Raw genomic sequence first — 19,400 nt, 5'->3', positions numbered from 1 at the left:
AGAATGCATATTATTGAGAAGAGAATGGTGTGGTTTATGCTCTGTCCATGAAACCCGAGGGCCTAGCAGACACCAGCCTTTTGAACATAGGATTTAGTCATTACTCCTTCAAATGAGGGATTTGGTGCCATTTAGTTCAGAATTTAACAAATGCACACATTTTCCTTCTCCCCCGACTCCTACGGTATTCAGGCAAAACTCGGAAGCCCTGGGTCAGGGCTGTTATAAAGCAAAGCTCTATACCCGGTGGGAGGCTGTCCTAGAAACTAAGCCCCCACACACCCACAAGGCAGCATATCAAGGATTACATAAGCTCAAAAAAGAGTAAGGCACTTCTTGAGAATTTCTTTTAAAAGCAGTTATTACTCTTACTCTTGTGCAGAATATGTTGGTAGCATATTTTAATATACAAGAAGACATTATTTTTCTACCTTAGTTTCTAAGAGAAATGGCCGCCCTAATTATCTTTTGATCTCAGCCTAAGATGTCACATCACCTCCTCCAGGAAGCCTTCATTTACCTCCACTAATAGGATGCCCTCCTCTGTGCTTCTAAAGCAGCCCTAACAGGCCCCAGGAGGGCACTTGACCCTGTGGCTCCTTCAGCCTGTTTCTTCATTTGTCTCTCCCACCGGACTGACAGCCCCTGAAGGCAAGGAACACATGTCTTTTTTAAAAAATTATTTTACTGAGGTCATAATGGTTTATAACATTGTGTAATTTCAGGTATACATTATTATTTATCAGTTTCTGTATAACTGCATCGTGCTCACCACCAATAGTCAACTTTTTATCTGTCACCATATATATGTGCCCCTTTACCACTTTCACCCTCCCCCTGCCCCCTTCCCCTCTGGCAAGACTAATCTGTTCTCCTTTTCTATGTGCCTATTTATCTTCCGCATATGAGTGAAATCATGTGGTGTTTGTCTTTCTCTGTCTGGGTTATTTCACTTAACATAATGCCCTCAAGCTCCATCCATGTTGTTGCAAATAGGATGAGCTTGTCTTTTTCATGGCTGAGTAGTATTCCATTGCATATACATACCACATCTTCTCTATCCATTCATCCGTTGGTGGGCACTTGGGTTGCTTCCATGTCTTGGCTATTGGGAACACATTTTTGCCATTCAGTCAATTCTGCCCTTTCTTGCTGCTAGGCCTTCACTCCTAATTATCCTTCAGGGCTTTGCTTAAGCACTGCCTCCTGTGTGAAGCCTTCCTCAATACTTCCCCACACTCCCCCACCCTAGGCTAAAATCCTATAGCCATATGGCCCATTGGATTTACTGTAATCACCTACTTGCTAGTCTGTCTCCAGTGGTGTACTGGTAAGTGTTTAATAACTGGTTTTCTGAAAAAAAAATTCCTAGTTTATAGTGATTGCTGATTTCCCTAATTTGGGAATTTCCTAAATACTCCTACCATGGCCAATTTCAAACTACCAATGTGAGGTCACTCAACATCGAGTTGGGAGGAAATGCCCAGCAGCACAGCGTTATACAGTAGTTCCACCTCTATATGTAAATGGTGGATGTAGATCACCTCAAGAGCAAGAGACTAGGGGGCCGGCCCAATGGCCGAGTGGTTAAGTTCACACCCTCCACTTCAGTGGCCCAGGATTTTGCTGGTTCGGATGCTGGGGGTGGACATGGCACTGCTCATCAGGCCATGCTGAGGCAGCGTCCCACACAGAACAACCAGAGGCACTCACAGCTACGTACTGGGGGGCTTTTGGGAGAAGGAGAAGGAAAAAAAAAGAAGATTGGCAGCAGTTGTTAGCTCAGGTGCCAATCAAAAAAAAAATAGCAAGAGAATAATAAAAAGTAGAAAAACGTTACAAAATGATAAACTTTGAGCATTTATTACCTTTGTTTTCTCTTTTTTTACTGAGGAAGATTCACCTTGAGCTAACATCTGCTGCCAATCTTCTTCTTTTTGTATGTGAGTCACCACCATAGCATGGCCACTGACAGACGCATGTAAAAGTCCACACCTGAGAACCAAACCTGGGCTGCCGAAGCGGAGCATGCCGAACTTAACCACTAGGCCCTATTACTTTGGTTTTAACTATCTTTTATTTAATTGTAAGATTATATAATTTAATTTTTAATAGTGGTATGTTTAACGATCAGTTTGCAAAATTTCTGAACATTTATCAACTCTCCTGAGCCAGTAGGAGTTGGCTCCAGCACATTGCTGTCTGTCTCCCTCACTAGACTGTCAGCTCCTTGGGGCCTGAGGCTGGGACTGTCCTGTTCCTCACTGCACCTTCAGCACCCAGCACAGGGGAGACATCCGCTAATGTTCACTGGAGGCAGCTGGGCGAATCCATCCTGTCCTCCCAATAAAAGAGGTTAAGAGAGAGCTCAGTGTGTTGTTGAACCACAAAGGCCACTTAGCAAATGCTCTAGAGGAAGCCATACCGACCTCAGCTAAGAACAAGGTCAGCTATCTGTTATATATAGCACCTCATGACTGACTTCCTACACACTGAGCTAATGTGCCTGTTAGCTGTTGAGACACTGAACGAAGCTCTGCCAAATGTTTGAGCCTTTCCGTGAGGGGTCAGCACCAGCTTTCCTCTTAAGGAAGCAAGCAAAGGGTGCAGGTCTGACCTTAATGCTAAATTCACACCAAATCCCATACAGCCAAAAAGAATTGTTGCCTTTCCAAGCCTCACACACTGATCCAGTTATTTCAAGACTCGTTAGAATTCATTGAATTCCAATCCAATAGGAGAATTTAGACATTTCCCTGAGGTTTCTTGTAATGGTTTTGACTACCCCGGAGCACCAGGCCAGCCACCAGCAGGATAGAACTGCAGGAGTAGTCACAGTGTGTTTGAGGCTAAATTACAATCATAGTAAGCCTTCTTTTAGCTACTGGTGGAACCCTCTGGAAATCAAATTTTAACAATCATAGTAATAGCTACCATACAATGAGTTCTTCCTACCTCTGTGCCAAGCACCTTGTGAGGCCATCCTCACAGACTAATTAATGAGGCCTCACATAAAGTCCTCCATCAGTGGTATCCTCATTAAAATTGTCAGTATGCTGGGGCTGTTGCCAATCCAACAATATCATTCTGTGGTTGGAATCAAAAGGTTCTGCTTCATTAAGTGTCAGAATAATGCTGTGGCTCTCTAAGAAATCACAGTTGGGGGAAAAAAATCTCTCAGTGACTATATTCCTTTTTGCCAACATAGTGCCATTCAAACTGGCAGGAGATGTGGCTTTGTCAATAAGTGTGCACAAGTCACCTTGAATCACTCCATTGAGAAGCATGGCTGGAAGAGATCCCACGGGCTCAGCTTTGCCCCTCTCTGACATCCGTTCAGAGAGTTGAAATCGTTGGCTTTTCAGGGCAGTGGGTGACACTACCCACGGTCCCCTACAGATCTTCAATAGGTTGACATTTCACATCATTTGCATAAATCAAAGTGACAGAGGTGCATTAAGTTGCTGAGTTGGGGAGATGATCACAGAGAAGTGAAAAAGACATTTTCATTTTCTTGCTGATGAGCAAAATAAGTAAATTTTGAAAAGGAAGTGGGATGCTTCGTGGGAGGAAACTTCTCAGGGAGAGAGCTGCAGAGCTCCCTCTGTCTTGGCCAGTAATAAACGGGTGGGGAAATGTTGCAAAGCCATCCATCAAGTGCACCCTAAAAACCCAATATGTAGAATCCACACTCTCCCCGAAAACGAGAGCCCTAATTTGCTAAGTCCTCACCTTGAAATACAAATTCTCAATGTCATGTGGAAAACTGAATCCAGTTTCCTTTAAGTGAAACCTGAGCCTTGGTCCCCCATGGCTGGGGATCTTTATCTTTTCCTGCAGAAGGAAAAAGTAGTTTTTCTACCATTGGTGGAAACACAAACTTAGATAGGTGCTCTTCCATTTGTGTGCAGAAACAGCCTAACTCTGCGTTTAAGCTGCTTTGAGCAAAATGTGTTTCAAGGGTTTGGTGAGTGAAAAAAAAGAAGCAAGCAAACAAACAAAAAAACCCACTAATAGTCCTGCAATTTGGGTCAGAAGTTGAAAAACACAATTGTGAGGCCTCATTGAGGAAAGAAGATCTTTGTCATGCTAATCAACTACTAATTATAAAATAGGTGAGAGCAGGTACTGTGAGGAACTCAAGAGCAGAGGGTGGAGGTGGTGCTGCTTCATAATTAGTCAGCCTGGACTGGAAAGTGGGCGTTGTAAGATTTGGCACCAAACCCCAGCGAGTCACTCTATATAGTGTGAGTTTCTCTCACTTTTGGCTTTCAGTTTGGACGCAAAAACAACAAGCCAAAAATTAAAGCCAGAAGGGATGATTTGAAAAGTTTACCCTGCAGAGAAGAGTGTGTTTCTGGTTCCTTTGCAAATAGAGGTGGAATAATGGGAATAAATTCTCAAAGGCCTAAGGGGAAGGAAACTCGTGGAGGTGGTCGGCTGTTTTGCCCAAATAATGCCCTTGGAGTAGCTTCCAAGATCCTCTGCATAAGAGGAAGTCCTGGGTGGGGGCACTAAAGCCATTCTAAGATCAAGTCATAACATTGCAAATGTCAACTACCTAGAACCAAGTCAGGGGAAGCGTGTTTTGGGCCTGGGAAGCAGACCTAAGGCAAGCGCTCTCAATGTTGCCTGCATATTAGAATCACTTGGAGAGCTTCAAAAAATCTTGATGTCCAGGCTGCACTCCAAATGAATTAAATCAAAACTCTGGGGGTGAGACACAGGAATCGGCATTTTTATTTATTTATTTTTAATCAAGTAACTCTTGTTGATTGGTTGATTGATTTACTTACTCATAAGTATCAGTATTTTAAAAAAATTCCTTAGGTGATTTCAATGTGCAGCCAAGGTTGAGAACCATGAATTAAACAGCAATAAACCGTAGCTAAAATAATAAAGGATTCTAGTGTGTGTAGTCTTGTGTTTCTTCAAATGGTTCTTTCCCTTGTAGCTGTCATGCAATATGAACAGTTAGTGTTAGTGTTGGTATCTCATTTTAGTATTGAAATACATGTAAAGCAAATACCGAATCAAGGGGCCAAGTCTGGGGCCTGTCATTGAGTAGAGAGTAGGCTGGCAAGGCTGATGCCCCACTCCTCAGAGACATGGGCTTGTGAGAGCTCATGGGCTTGGCCAGTTAGTTGCTACCGGGTAATCATGGTGGATCTGAGGTATGAGAGCCAGGCTGGCAGGTAGAGGCTGGTCAGAGCAGGCAGGTGTATCTGGGATTTAAGGTGGAGACAGGGTGGAGAAGCACAAAACATGGAAGCCCCAGAGATGGATGGAGCACTGCAATGGGTTCAGGGAGGGATGGCGCTTCAATGTGCCCCACAGTAGAGTCCTTTACTTGCATGCAGGCAGTGGCTGCCCCCGTCTTTGGCAGGAGTTTTGGAGTTTTAGGGGAAGGATCTGCTAAGGGATCTGCCTTATGGTAGGTCCTAGTTTATTTCACTTTCAGTGTTTTTTGGTCAAGCGCCACCTGTCTGACTCAGCACAAAATCGCGAGACGCCTAAGATTCTCCTGGCTAGGCTAGGAGCTGTGTGCTGGTGTGGTAGGGCTGGGTACACCGGGCCATTCCTCCACGGTTGAAGGCCTCGACTACTCTGGCCCAGTTGCTTTCAGGATCTGATTGTTAGGATGGCACAAAATAAATACTGTATTGCAACTTCTTTGAGGACATTCATTCATTCACCCAACAACTCTTCATAGAGTGCATGATAAATTTCAGGTGCTGGTGAGAGATGACGGAATCAGCTAAGCTGGGGTGGGGGCGGGAGGAATCCCAATATTCTGGGGAAGAGAATTCTAATAGGGCTCAAGGACCACAGGGGACAAGAGGGACATGATATTGGAAGAGTTCCTAGAGATGCTGAATTCTAAAGAACAAGTAGGGGCGCCCTAGGCAAAGAGAGCTCAGAAGGACATGTCAGGCAGAGGAGACAGGGATAGAAAAACATGTTTCTGTTGGAGACCATGTGCAGATCAACATGGCTGGGTTTTAAGTGTGAGGTAGGGAGGGGTAAGAGACGTGGATGAAGAGGTATGCAGGGGTCAAATTAGGAAGGACTTTTGGGCCATGTTAAGGAGCTTGAACTTTATCTTATGGGCAATAGGGAGTCACTAAAGCACTAAGTGCTTCTCCTGTTTGGCTACATGTTGGAATCACCTGGGGAGCGTTAACAGTCTTGGTGCCTGGATCCCACCCCGAGAAATTCTGACTTAATAGGCCTCGGGTGCAACCTGGACATCAGGAGATTTGAATTCTGTCCAGGTGATTCTACTAAGCAGCCAGGGTTGAGAGCCACCGCATTAAAGGGTTTCAAGCAGGGCAATGATGTTGTCACATGCCTGTTTTAGAAAACTCATTCTGACAGCAAGTGGAGGAACAGACGCAAGAGGCAGTTTGGAGGCTATTGCGATAGTCCAGAGGAAAGATGATGTCAGACTGACCAATGCAGTAGTAGGAGGACTGGAGAGCAAGGGACAGTTTTGAGAAATGTTTAGGAAGTTAAATTGGCGAGGCTTGGGTGATTGATTAGCTGTGTGAACTAAGGGAGAGGGAGGAATCAAAAATGATTTCCAAAGAAATTTGACCATCATTCATTACTCTTGGGGTTGTGAAATAGCATATTCACTTTGGAAAACAGTTTGGCTGTTCCTCAAAAGCTTAAACATAGATTACCATATGACCCAGAAATTCCACTTCTTGGTATACACCCAAGAGAACTGAAAATATATGTACACACAAAAACTTGTATGTGAATTTTTTTAGCAGCATTGTTATTAATAGCCAAAAATTGGAAACAACCCAAATGTCCATCAACTGATGAATGGATAAATAAAATGTGATCTATCTATACAATGGAATATTGTTCAGCCATATAATGGCATGAAATTCTGATACATGCTACAACATGGATGAACCTGGCAAGCATCATGCTAGATGAAACAAGCTGGTTACAAAAGATCACATATTGTATGATCCCATTTATATGAAATATCCAGAATGGGCAAAATCCATAGACAGAGTAGGTTAGTTTCTAGGGGTGGGAGGAGGAGGGAATGAGGAGTGACTGCTAATGGATAAGGGGGATCTCTGGGGTTGATGAAATGTTCTGAAACGATTGTGGGGCTGGCTGCACAACTGTGACTTTACTAGAAAGTGCTGAATTGTACACTTTAAAATGGTGGATATGCGAATTATATCTCAATTTTCAAAAAAGGATGACTTCCAAGTTCGTACCTTGGCTGGCAAGGTTAATCATGGTGTTATTAAATGATGCAGAGAAAACAAGTGGTGGAACACATTTGGGAGGGACTGGTACCTTTGGGACCTCTGGGTGCCAATGTCCAGTAGTCAGGTGGATGATGATGAGTCTGGAGCTCCTGGGAGAAGTCTTGGCAAGAGACAGAGATTTCGAAGTAATCGACTTGGTCATCAACGGTCATTGATGTTATGAGAAAGGATGCAATCACTTAGGAAGAGAGTATAGCGTGAGAGGGCTGTAGGCCAAGGATAAATCCCTGGGGAACGCCAACATTTAGGGGATAATAGAGAAAGAAGAGGCTTGGGGAGATTTGAGGAAAGGAGCAAAGTGGGAGAGGAATTGTCATGATATCCCAGAGCATTGAGATAGAAAGAAGGTCTAATTTAAATACTATTATATAATTAAATCTTCGCCCACATTCCCAGTACCAGCCCATATTGAACTTGTTTTGCAGCTCTGGATAAGATGAATTTTGTCCAATGATAAATTCTGTACAATTTTTCAAAATTCTCTTTAACAAGAGAATTTTTTCAACAAGCATATTTTTAAATTCTTTTTTCCCCCTTTTGCTTCAAAATGAATTTATTTCCAGCCAGATAAAATTTTCCAACTGCATATACGAGTATGTATTATAAGGTCCTTCTTTGATAAATGTCTTGTTAACAAGAGCCATTTCTAATTATTAAAACACGTACCAAACAAACCTCTTTGCCTCTTAAAATATAACTTAATTAAACCGCTAATGTATAAGCCATAAGTCTGGTCATTGACATGAGTGGCGCATGAGTCTTCACTGATGGATCCAGAGCGGTACCAACACATCAACGCATCACCCCAGATTGCGACTGTTTTTAACCAGAACATTTTTAAATTCTCTTTTACAAGTCCTGGTCCCTCTAACAATTTTCCCCCTGCCCGTCCCCTAGAAAGGCGGAGGTCACCTCTCCAGGGCAGAATTAGCTCCTCCACCCGCTGTAACTCTGTTATTTCTGCAGGTACTCTTGGAGACAAGAGGAGGTGGTATTGTGCCCCAGAAGACTGACAAATGAGCTGTCACGGTGAACTCTTCACCCGTGGCCAAAGTTTTCTGCCTCATGTATTGACAGTAATATTAAGAACTGATGTTTATTAAGTGTTTACTACATGACTGGCATAAGCATTTACTCATTTAGTCCTCCAAATAACCTTATAAGTTAAGTACTGTTCTTCTTCCCATTCAAAAGATGGGAGAAACGAGGCAAAGAGAAGTAATTTGCCTGCTGCTATACAAGTCATGCACTGCATAACGACGTTTCGGTCAATGACGGACCACATATACGACGGTGGCCCCATAAGATGAGTATCACACAGCCTAGGTGTGTAGTAGGCTATACCATCTAGGTTTGTGTAAGTACTCTCCAAGACATTCACACAATGATGAAATTGCCTAATGACACATTTCTCAGAACATATCCCCGTTGTTAAGCAACACATGACTGTATGACTAGAGAGTGGTAGGACTCTAGGAGCACTCAGCCTTGACCATTACTCTACTGTCCTCTCAGTGAGCAGCACAAAGCAGGCTGGTGCAGGAGTAAAGGGAGGGGATTTGAAGTCAGACAGTCAAGTCCAAGCTCTATGACCTCACAGCTATCTGTCTTCCATTTGGCAATTCATGCAACCTATCTGAGCCTCAGTTTCCTAATCTATCTCATGGAGATATTAATATTTGCTCTGCATACCTCACCAGTTTGTCGTGATGATCAAATGAGATGTGGACTAAGCAGATGGCTAAAACAATAAAGCTCTGGGCACATGGAACTAGGTGGCATTATTGTTTGCCCGGAACCTCACTTGGCAGTTGACACACAGCAGGAGCTCAGGACTGCTGATTGGGGGATCACAGGAATCCTGTTCCATGCTCTCTTGCAACACTAACAGCACTTTATTGCCATTCTCATTTTGGGAATCTGTCTTCCCCACTAGACTCAGTTTTCCGAGAACAAGGATCAGAACTTGTCATCTCTGTCTCCACAGCACCTTGCTGAGTACCTGGTATTGAGAGGGCACTTGATAAATGGCACTAGTTGGTGGGAGAAATAGGGGTGCTGGCAACAGTAGGAGAAGCCCCAGCCGCAGCACTGGTTGAATGAGTAACTTTCTCGGCAACTACAGCACCAGCGTGTGGCCAGCAGAGAGCAGCAGAGACCCCCCCCAAGCACAGAACTGTCTTCATGCAAGCCCCGGTATGGGGCCAGATCTCCTTTCATCTCTAAACTTGCACAGCATTTGGCCTCTCTCCAAAGGGGTGGAAATCAAGCTCGGTTTGACTAAAATGTTTCCCCAAACCTAAGCAATTTGCAAATTTTGGCCTGAAACTAGGGCAACAGGAGCAGTTTTAGTCACCAAGGTCATTCCCAATGTTAAATAAGTCACAGCATCCATGAGGTCTGAAACTCTCCAGGGATGGCGTGTGGTGCTTACCGCTTCCTTCACACGGAGCTCAGTGCCTTTGACGCAAAGGCTGGAGTCTGGAAAGAATTTCTGGCTTTAGAAGATTAAGAACTGGGGACTTCTTTTTTTTTTTTTTAAATAGTGCTTGCAAAGGTCTGTTGGAGAGAGCTGGCTATCTACATATTATTTTGGTGTTCTACAGTTAAGTAGAGAGCCAAATGAAAGCCCCACAAGTCCGAGCTGGGAGTCATTAAAGCGGTTGAATGGATGGCAATTATTTTTGCTAGCAGTGGAAAGAGAGGCTGGCCTACTGGTAAAGTGGCCTGCCTGCTTTTACAAACTGATGGGCCAACCTTATTATGTTTTCCATTTGACACCAAAAAGCTGCTGGAACTAATGGCCTTTCAAGAGAAGGTGAAAGCTTTCTATTTATTTACTTTATTCTCTGGCTTTTACAGGGTTCCATTTTAATACCCCTTAATTACTCTACAGCAGCGGAGTGCAGGGGTTAAGAGTATGGGTTTTGGAGTCAGACAAAACCAGGCCTGAATCCCCGCTCTATGAGCTACCAGCTGCACGGGCTGGGCTACTTTCTCCACCGCTTCAAGCGTTAATTTCCTCATCTGTGAAAAATAGCCACCCTAATTCTTGCCTCCAAGTGTTATTGTGAAGACTCAATGAGATGATGCGTCTAAAGCACTTTGCCCACAGCCTGGTACACAATGAGCGCTCGATAAATTGTAGTCCTTGTTACTCAAATATTGTAAGAATTCTAAACACACACAATTACGAATTCACCTTGAGGATAGTCAACGGCAGGGATAAGATGCTCAAAACAAACCCCGATAAAGAAATTAAGCTCAGAGGGATGAGGTAATCGCTCAAAGTTGGTCAGAAAGTGCTAGAGATGGACCTTAAGCCCTATCAGTCTGAAGCCAAAGGTCTTGCTCCTAATCACTAGGACTAAGGCTCCCCTGTCAACTTGGTTCTGGAAGGGCAGTCTACTCTTCGCTCCAGCCTTAGATCGCTCAGGGCCCTCGTGTAAGGGAATGCTCTGCACCCCCTTGAAGGTCCGTCCCTGAGCCCACTACTCTGGCCTGAGGCTGGCTTGCAGGACGCCAAGTTATTTGCCTAAGGTCACACAGTTGGTGGAGCAAGGAGACCTGGAGAAACAGTGGCAAATCCAGTATTCCTTAGCCTTGACCTTGTACTTCTGGAGCATAGAGTGTGATTAATATTCCATGTGTTCAGTCATTCATAAATATGGCACTGGGAGTGCAGTGATGATGAGGGCAGACCCAGCTCACAGTCTAGTGGGGAAGACAGCCAAGGAAAGAGTCAACTGGAGTAAACATGTTGTGACCAGTGCTGCCATAGGGGAAGCCCAGAGAGCCATGAGAGCTCAGAAGAAGGCAGCTAGCCCAGCCTTGGCTTGGGGAGAGGCTGGGGTTCCAGGAAGGATCGGTACAGTTCATCTGTTCTCCTTGTGGGCCAAGTGTAATATCAATTGGTCAGTGGCACAATGCCATTTTCATTCATTTATTTATTGAACAAAAATTTACTGAATGAGTAAATTTGTGCCAGGCACTGTGGTAGGCACGAGAAAATACAGAGACGGCTCAGACATGGGTATTGCCCTTCTGAAAGCTGGCTCTTTCCTTTAGGAGGTGAGTGGCAATGATGCTTTCCAGTTTATTCAGAATTATCGACTCCATCAACATCCAGTAACAGGTAACAATAACTAATTTTGAAGAATTCATCGGTTGGATTTCTGCCTGGTTAAAGCATCCATTGATTATTTGTTTCTTTTGCACCACAAAATGTGTTGGTTCATGAACAGGAAAGTGCGCCTGAATTTCTGGAACCTCCTGGCATGGTTCTATGTCATGGCATTAGCTAATGGAGTCTTGAAGACTGACCTTCAGCTTTCGAGGATGAAATCAAACTTAATGTCAGTGATATGAGCAGCCATGTTGACACTGAGGTTTGTCTTTTCGTTTTTTGGTTTCGTTTTTAAATTCTAATTTTATTCAATTCAGGACCTTGACATTTTACACCATACATGCGTTCTGCCTATTTTTTTTGAACTGTATATAAATGGAATCCTGCTACTTTCTCTTTTGGAACTCCAAAGCATTTCTCTTTTCAGTAAAAAAGACAATATACTCTCCAGGGACCAAGTTCTTCTGACTTAGTATTGGAAATGCTTCTACTATAATTTCAATAATTCTAGAAGTTAGTGAGGTTAAGCCAGTTAAAGTGGACATGTCACCATTGCAATTAGATTTGGGAACACAAAATCCCAGCCAAAGAGTTGGGAAACTTTGCAAATATATCCCAATTTTCTTCCTAAAAGTGCCTTTTCTGTCATTAGCAAGCTAGAGGCCAACTAAAAGAAAATGGGAAGGTAAGGCTGTTTTTTCCAAACGTTATTTCAATGTACTTCACTTTCCAGCTTCACAAAGAATATATTCAGAGTATTTCAAATTAAATACTCTGCCGTTGCCATCACAACATGAGCAGAAAACTAGGTTTTTGTACCATCTAGTGGTGCGTCCAAATATAGCTGACGTGTACATGTTTTTTAAGTTAAGTTTGAAGTTGAGAGAATCTCTGAGGGCTCAGGTCACTGTGGGTTGTTTCACGCATAGATTATAGGCGCAGGGAAGGGTCAGCTCCCTCACTCTGCTGTTATTATGAGCTCTGTGCCTCGATTCCTCACCTTGTCATCATCACAATAGATTCAGGTCTGCAGTCTGAAGTTTCTAGGTCTGCACTGACTATAATTGTAAGGGCAAGCACCAAACTTACACTGTTAGAGCAAAGAACATAACACGGTCACCATTTCTCTCTCTTTTTTCTTCTTGGACATTATTTAAAAGTCCCCAGAACTCTCTAAGAGGTTTTTTATTAAACAAAAAACAAAAAACAACTTTCAAATGTGGTGAAAAGTACATAACATAAAGTTCACTATCTTAACCATTTCTAATGTAGAGTTCAATAATGTTAGGTATACATGCACTGTTGTGCAACAGAGCTCCAGAACTTTTCATCTTGCAAAACTGAAACTCTGTCCTCATCGAACAACATCTCCTTTTCTCCCTCTTCCTGCTGTAACAGGTTTTATCAAGGGATCACTCGCAGACATTCCTATATGGGTCAGTGTTTTTACCAAAAGCAGTAATTATCACAAACACAAACTGTAGTTTGCCCTGCCCACCACTTCAGGAACAAAAGAATGATTCTGAAGTAATGATGCTTTTATCTGTTGTTGACCAAATCTCGGAGCCAAGTTCATGCTTGCCACCATCCTTGCTCACAAGGGCTGGGAGCAGAGGGTTTGAGACCTTTAAATGCAGGATTCTGTACTCCGTAAAAATAAAAAATGAAAATGATTTTTTAATTGCAGGAGAATTCAAGGCTCACCAGGGAAAAAGCTGCAGAGAGATCCCAGTGGGCTAATGGAGAGAACCCTTCCCTTAGAAAGCGTAGAACTGGTTTGGAATTCTGGCTCTGCCAAGTTTCAAGCTGTGCGACTGCTATAGACTGTTTTTATCCCCTCAAATCTCTGTTTTAACCTAGCCCCTAATGTGACGATATTTGGAGGTAGGGCCTGTGGGAGGTGATTCATGAGGGTGGAGCCCTCAGGAATGAGATCAGTGCCCTTATAAAAGAGACCCCAGGGAGCTCTCGCCCCTTCCCTCACATGAGGACACAGCGAGAAGGCGGCCATCTATGAACCAGGAAGTGGGCTCTCACCAGACACCCGAATCTACGAGTGCCCTGATCCTGGACTTCCCAGCCTTCAGAACTGTGAGAAATAAATGTCTGTTGTTTAAGCCCCCCAGTCTATGGGATTCTGTAACAGCAACCTGAATGGACTAAGACAGTGGCCTCGGGGGAAATTATTGAAACTCTCACAGCCTCAGTGTCCTCATCTTCAAGATGGGAGTAACAACACCTATATGTTGTGAAAAGAAAATGCAGTCAGTTAATACTGTAACTAGCATATGGTAGGCTCTCATTAAGCATTTGTTCCCTCCCCTCTCCCCATTTTGGCAATATGTATACATCTCCCTGAGCCTCAGTTTCCTCATCTGTCTACTGCACAGCGTTACTGTGAGGTTCAACGTGACAACGCATGTGAAAGTAACTTCATAACAGACCATAAATGTTTTCAAAAATTCATTTTTATTTCTGCAGAGAGAGAACTAATCGAGAAAGAAAATAATCACTGAATACACCTAATTAGTATTTCCCAAAGAAGGTTATTAATGTTCTCCTGATAAGTAATGATTTGTCCTGGATTACTTAAATAATTTAACCATCTGAAGGCAGGGGCCTGGCTAGGTCATCTCTTGAGGCTGTGTCTGCCCCCAGGAGTGTATGATTCTCTTCCAGTGTTACAAAAGAAGCAGGTCTCAGAAAGACTAGGCCTGGGTCATCAGGGAAGCTTTGAAAGAACAGAACATATTTCGCTGCTTCACAATTACCATACCACGCAGAGATAACTGTTGTTCATTTTTCTAAAAGTTTTCTGCATAAGATATGTATTAACATTATTTTCTCGTGAAAGCAACACGTGCTTATGAAAAGTTCAAACAGCACAGCAGGGTATAACATGAAAAGTAAAATTTCCCTGATCAACACCGCCACACACACGCACACAATCTCCCCGCTCCCCAATCCCAGTCCCCAAAGGAAATCACTGTTAACAGCTTGTCCGAGATTCTCCCAGTCATTATCTGGGCTTTTCTTATGCGTGTACAAATACACATATACTGTCTGTATACACACACACACACACAAACATACATGCACGCCCTGCGTTTCAGAGAGAGCTTTAGTCACGTGGACTATCGTGTGATAGAATGCGAATGGTGCCCCCTGGAACTGTGCAAAGCAATAACCCTACACACACACACAAAACATCTTTTTCAAAAAACACAAAGAGGATAATACTAAACTGGTTATTTTGTGACTTGTCTTTCTCAGTTAACTATATATCTTAGATGTTTTTCCATGTCAGTGCGTATAAATCTATGTGATTCTTTGTACCTGCTCCAAGTGTTCGATTGTATAGGTGTATTATAATTTAGCCAATTTGCTTTTGACAGAAATTGGGGCTGCTCCTAGTTATTTTTGCTACTACTAATAACACTGTAATAAGTCATTACTCTTATTTGAAATATGTCTATTTTACAAGGAGCTTAAAATACATGTGTGTGTGCAGTGTGTGTGTATAGCTCTTTGTACTTAATAATATGCATTTTCATGAATGTAGATCTATAGCATCATTTTTAATGACTGTATACTATATTATGTTGGAAGGATGGAGCATAATTTGTTTAGCGAATGCCCTGCTGTTGGAGACACATGCTTTTCCTGATTTTTCACTATTATAAACAAGGCAATGTCGACTATCTATGTATTTAAATCTTTGTGCATTTGTCAAATTATTTCTTATTTATTTATTTTTTGCGAGGAAGATTGGCCCTGAGTTAACATCTGTGTCAATCTTCCTCTACTTTGTATGTGGGACACTGCCACATCATGGCTGATGAGTGGAGTAGGTCCACACCTGAGATCAAACCTGCAAATCCCGGGCTGGTGAAGCAGAGCACGCAGTACTTTAACTACTCAGCCACAGGGCTGGCCCCCAAATTATTTTCTTTAATACATTCCTAGAGGTGAAGTTGCCAGGTCGAAGGGTATGTGTATTTTTAAGAGTAACTACTTCATTTAAAAGAAAAACTGCCCATTCTGTCATGCAGATTTGCTAAACGGAGTTCCTCAGATATGATAGCCTAAGGGAGAAACATTTGTATGGCAAAGGGGAACTAAGGGTGCAAATGGAACGAAGGCTGCTCATTAGCTGAACTAAAAACAGAGGCAATATCTTGATCATCTGGGGCCCAATGTAATCACAAGGATCCTTAAAAATGGAAGAAGAAGGCAAAAGAAGAATCAGCGGGAGATGTGACTTTGGAAGAATGAGCAAAGAGATGCAACGTTGTTGGCTTTGAAGATGAGGCAGGAGACCAAGAGGTGAGGACTGCGGGAAGCCTCTAGAAGCTGGGAAGGGTAAGGAAACGGATTCTCTCCTAGAGCCTCGGGAAGAAACGCAGGCTCGTGGACGCCTTCATTTTAGCCCGGGGAGATCCATGTAGGAGGACTTCTATCATCACAACTGTCAGAGGACAAATTTGTGTTGTCTTAAGCCATGAAATTTGCAGTAATTTGTTAAAGCAGCAATAGGAAGCTGATACACCTGCTTACCCAGGGGACTAATGGCAGGGGATGGGGTAGTGGGATGAGAGGTTGTGTTTCTTATCCACAGAGCCCCTGATTCAGAGTCTAGGGCAGAACTGAGGAGTATGTATTTATTGTCACCAAGCTCCTCAGGTGATAATGATGCATCCAGTGGGGCTTTTGGGAATCAGTGCTATAGACCACATAGGTCTGAAGAAGTAACCGTCTGCTGTTACGTAGACAGTCATTTACTGGCCTGGAGGATGGTCCGGATAGCTGACTGAAGATGTGGCTGGGACTGACCTGGGGCAGCAGTCTGGCACCACCCTTAACTCTACCTCCCCTATGACAACATCAATCACCGTCACTAATCTGACCCCAATCTACCTTCCCAGCTTGATTTTCAACTGCTTATCAACCCAAGTGCTCCACTCCAGCCAAACTAGTCTAGTAATTATCTATTCAACAAGTCTTGAGATTTCTCTCTGTCTTTGCTCTTAAAGTATTGCTATATGTTTGACAGTTGGGTCCTCCAGGAAGCAGGCGCTGAGAGAAGGTTAGGTGGGAGAGGTTTATGCTGGCTTGGCGGGTAACATCTGTGGAAGATAAAAGGAGGAGGAAGCAGAACTGATCAGGGAGAGACTCAGACGATGACGCAGGTCTGACAAAGTCTCAGCCAACTCAACAGGAGCTCTGGAACAGATATTGCCCCTTAGAGGAATCGCACCACCTTGGGCAGAAATGACCAGGCCCTAGTACTCCTATAATGCTCAGTCATTGGCTGAGGGCTGCCCACAAAAACCACGGCTGAAGCAGATCCTAAGATGCCAATAAGTGGAGGCACTAGGCTAACTGCACTCCTGGCAGCTGAATGGCCGCCACTGTTCTTCCTTCTGTTTCTCAGTTGTCCAGACCTTGTCCTCTTCTTTGAGACCCAGTATGTCAACTGTTGATAGGTCTTGTCGTAACTACTACATTTATTTCAAAACATATAGGCTGTCAGAGCTGGAAATGACCTTAGAGATCATCCCATTTTACACATAGAGAAATTGAGACCCGGTTGGGGGGAAGGAATGACTCATTCAAAATGACACAGCTAGCTAGTGGCAGAGCCAGGACTGGAACCCAGGTCTTCTCTCAGTCCAGGTTTGCAGTAGCATTAAGAAAAGGCTGCTCATGGGGCCTGCCTGGTGGTGCAGCGCTTGAGTGTGCACATTCTGCTTCGGGGGCCCGAGGCTTGCTGGTTCAGATCCCAGGTGCGGACATGGCACCGCTTGTCAAGCCATGCTGTGGTAGGTGTTCCACATATAAAGTAGAGGAAGATGAGCATGGATGTTAGCTCAGGGCCAGTCTTCCTCAGCAAAAAGAGGAGGATTAGTAACTGTTAGCTCAAGGCTAATCTTCCTCAAAATAAAATAAAATAAAATAAAAGCCACTCTCAAATTAAGATTAAAAAAAAAGAAGAAAAGGCTGCTCAATTCCAAAAGTCCCATGCACCCCTATGTTCATTGCAGCATTATTTACAATAGCCAAGATGTGGAAGCAACCTAAGCGCCCATCAACTGATGATTGGATAAAGAAGATATGGTATATATATATATACAACGGAATACTACTCAGCCATAAAAAAGAATAAAATCATCCCATTCACAACAATATGGATGGACCTTGAGGGCATTATGTTAAGTGAAATAAGCCAGACAGAGAAGGACAATCTCTGTATGACTCCACTCATATGAGGAATTTAAAAATGCAGACAAAGAGAACAGATTAGTGGCCACCAGAGGAAAGGTGGGGTGGGGGATGGGCACAAAGGGTGAAGGGGTGCACCTACAACACGACTGACAGATAATAGTGTACAACTGAAATTTCACAAGGTTGTAAACTATCATAAACTCAATAAAAATTAACTTTAAAAAAAAAGAAAAGACTACTCACCATAAAAAAAAGATGAAATCATGCCATTTGCGACAGTACAGATGGACCTTGAGGGCATTATGCTTAGCTAAATAAGTCAGATGGAGAAAGACAATTACCGTATGACTTCACTCGTATGTGGAAGATAAACAAATACATAGATTCAGAGAACAGATTGGTGGTTACCACAGGGAAGGAGGTGGGGGGAGGGTGAAAGAGGTAAAGGGGCACATGTGTACGGTGACGGATGGAAACTAGACTTTTGGTGGTGAACATGACACGGTCTACACAGAAGTCAAAATGTAATGTACACCTGAAAAAAAAAGGCTGCTCATTTTGAAAGATTAGAGGTGGTTCGGTTTTTACCGAAGAAAATAACTGTAAGGGCTGTAAAATAAATAGACTCATTAGCTTGCTTCTAAGCGTGCAGAACCATTAAAATGAAGAAAAAAATAACCAAACTTCTCTTTGAGAAGATCTCTGAGGCTTAATTTAATCTTAATTAAATTTATAAAGAAATAGTGATAAAACTATAATCCTTATGAAAATACTGTAGCTCAGTTCATTCTTATAATCACCACTAATCTATAAAAATTCATAGTGATGTGCTGTTTTAAAATCTTACACATTAGGGGCCGGCCCAGTGGCGCAGCCGTTAGGTTCGCACATTCCACTTCTCGGCGGCCCGGGGTCCACCAGTTCGGATCCCGGGTGTGGACATGGCACCGCTTGGCAAAAGCCATGCTGTGGTAGGCGCCCCACATATAAAGTAGAGGAAGATGGGCATGGATGTTAGCCCAGGGCCAGTCTTCCTTAGCAAAAAGAGGAGGATTGGCAGTAGTTAGCTCAGGGCTAATCTTCCTAAAAAAAAAAGTAAAAAATAAAATCTTACACATTAAAGGAATTGAAATGGACATTGCATTATTACTTCACATTTTGAAAATACAAATGGCTTACAAACTTACTTTCAATTAATTATGTCAAGCTAGGGAAACAATTATGAAAAGAGCCAAGATTCTTGTTTATGTGGGAGAAAGGTAACTGTTATAGTCTAGTTAGCATTCATTGGTGGAGGGGTGACTTTATTTTCAGTGTTACACCGGAGAGTGACGTTTAGAATGGAAAAGTGCTTAAACACAAGTCTCAGTTGGATTGGCAAATAACACTGTTATCTGGAATTCTTAAAAGTCTTTGCTACCAGAAACGGAATTGTTGCCTTTTTTTTTTTTTTTTTTGCTTTTTCAGGACAGGCATCATTCAAGTATGTGAGTTTCCAGCCCATTTGAAGCAACTCCCATTCTTCCCATTTGTAAAGTTCAGGAATGGGTGTGTGTTGGGGTGGGGGAGGGAGGTAGTGGCTAGTGAGTCCTGGTCACTTGTCAATTTCTCAAAGCTGGAGAGAAAGATGTCAATGAGGTTTATGGGCTCTAGCCCTCTTGGGCCTTGCCTTTCCAGTTTCAGATCTTGATGGACCTGCTAATTCCACACACCCCCAACTAACATCTCACAAGATTATCAACTAGGAG

Source organism: Equus caballus, chromosome X (assembly GCF_041296265.1).
Source record: "Equus caballus isolate H_3958 breed thoroughbred chromosome X, TB-T2T, whole genome shotgun sequence".
In the NCBI taxonomy this organism is placed as follows: domain Eukaryota; kingdom Metazoa; phylum Chordata; class Mammalia; order Perissodactyla; family Equidae; genus Equus; species Equus caballus.
The sequence above is the reverse complement of the archived record's forward strand: the minus strand, read 5'-3'. Positions refer to the sequence as shown.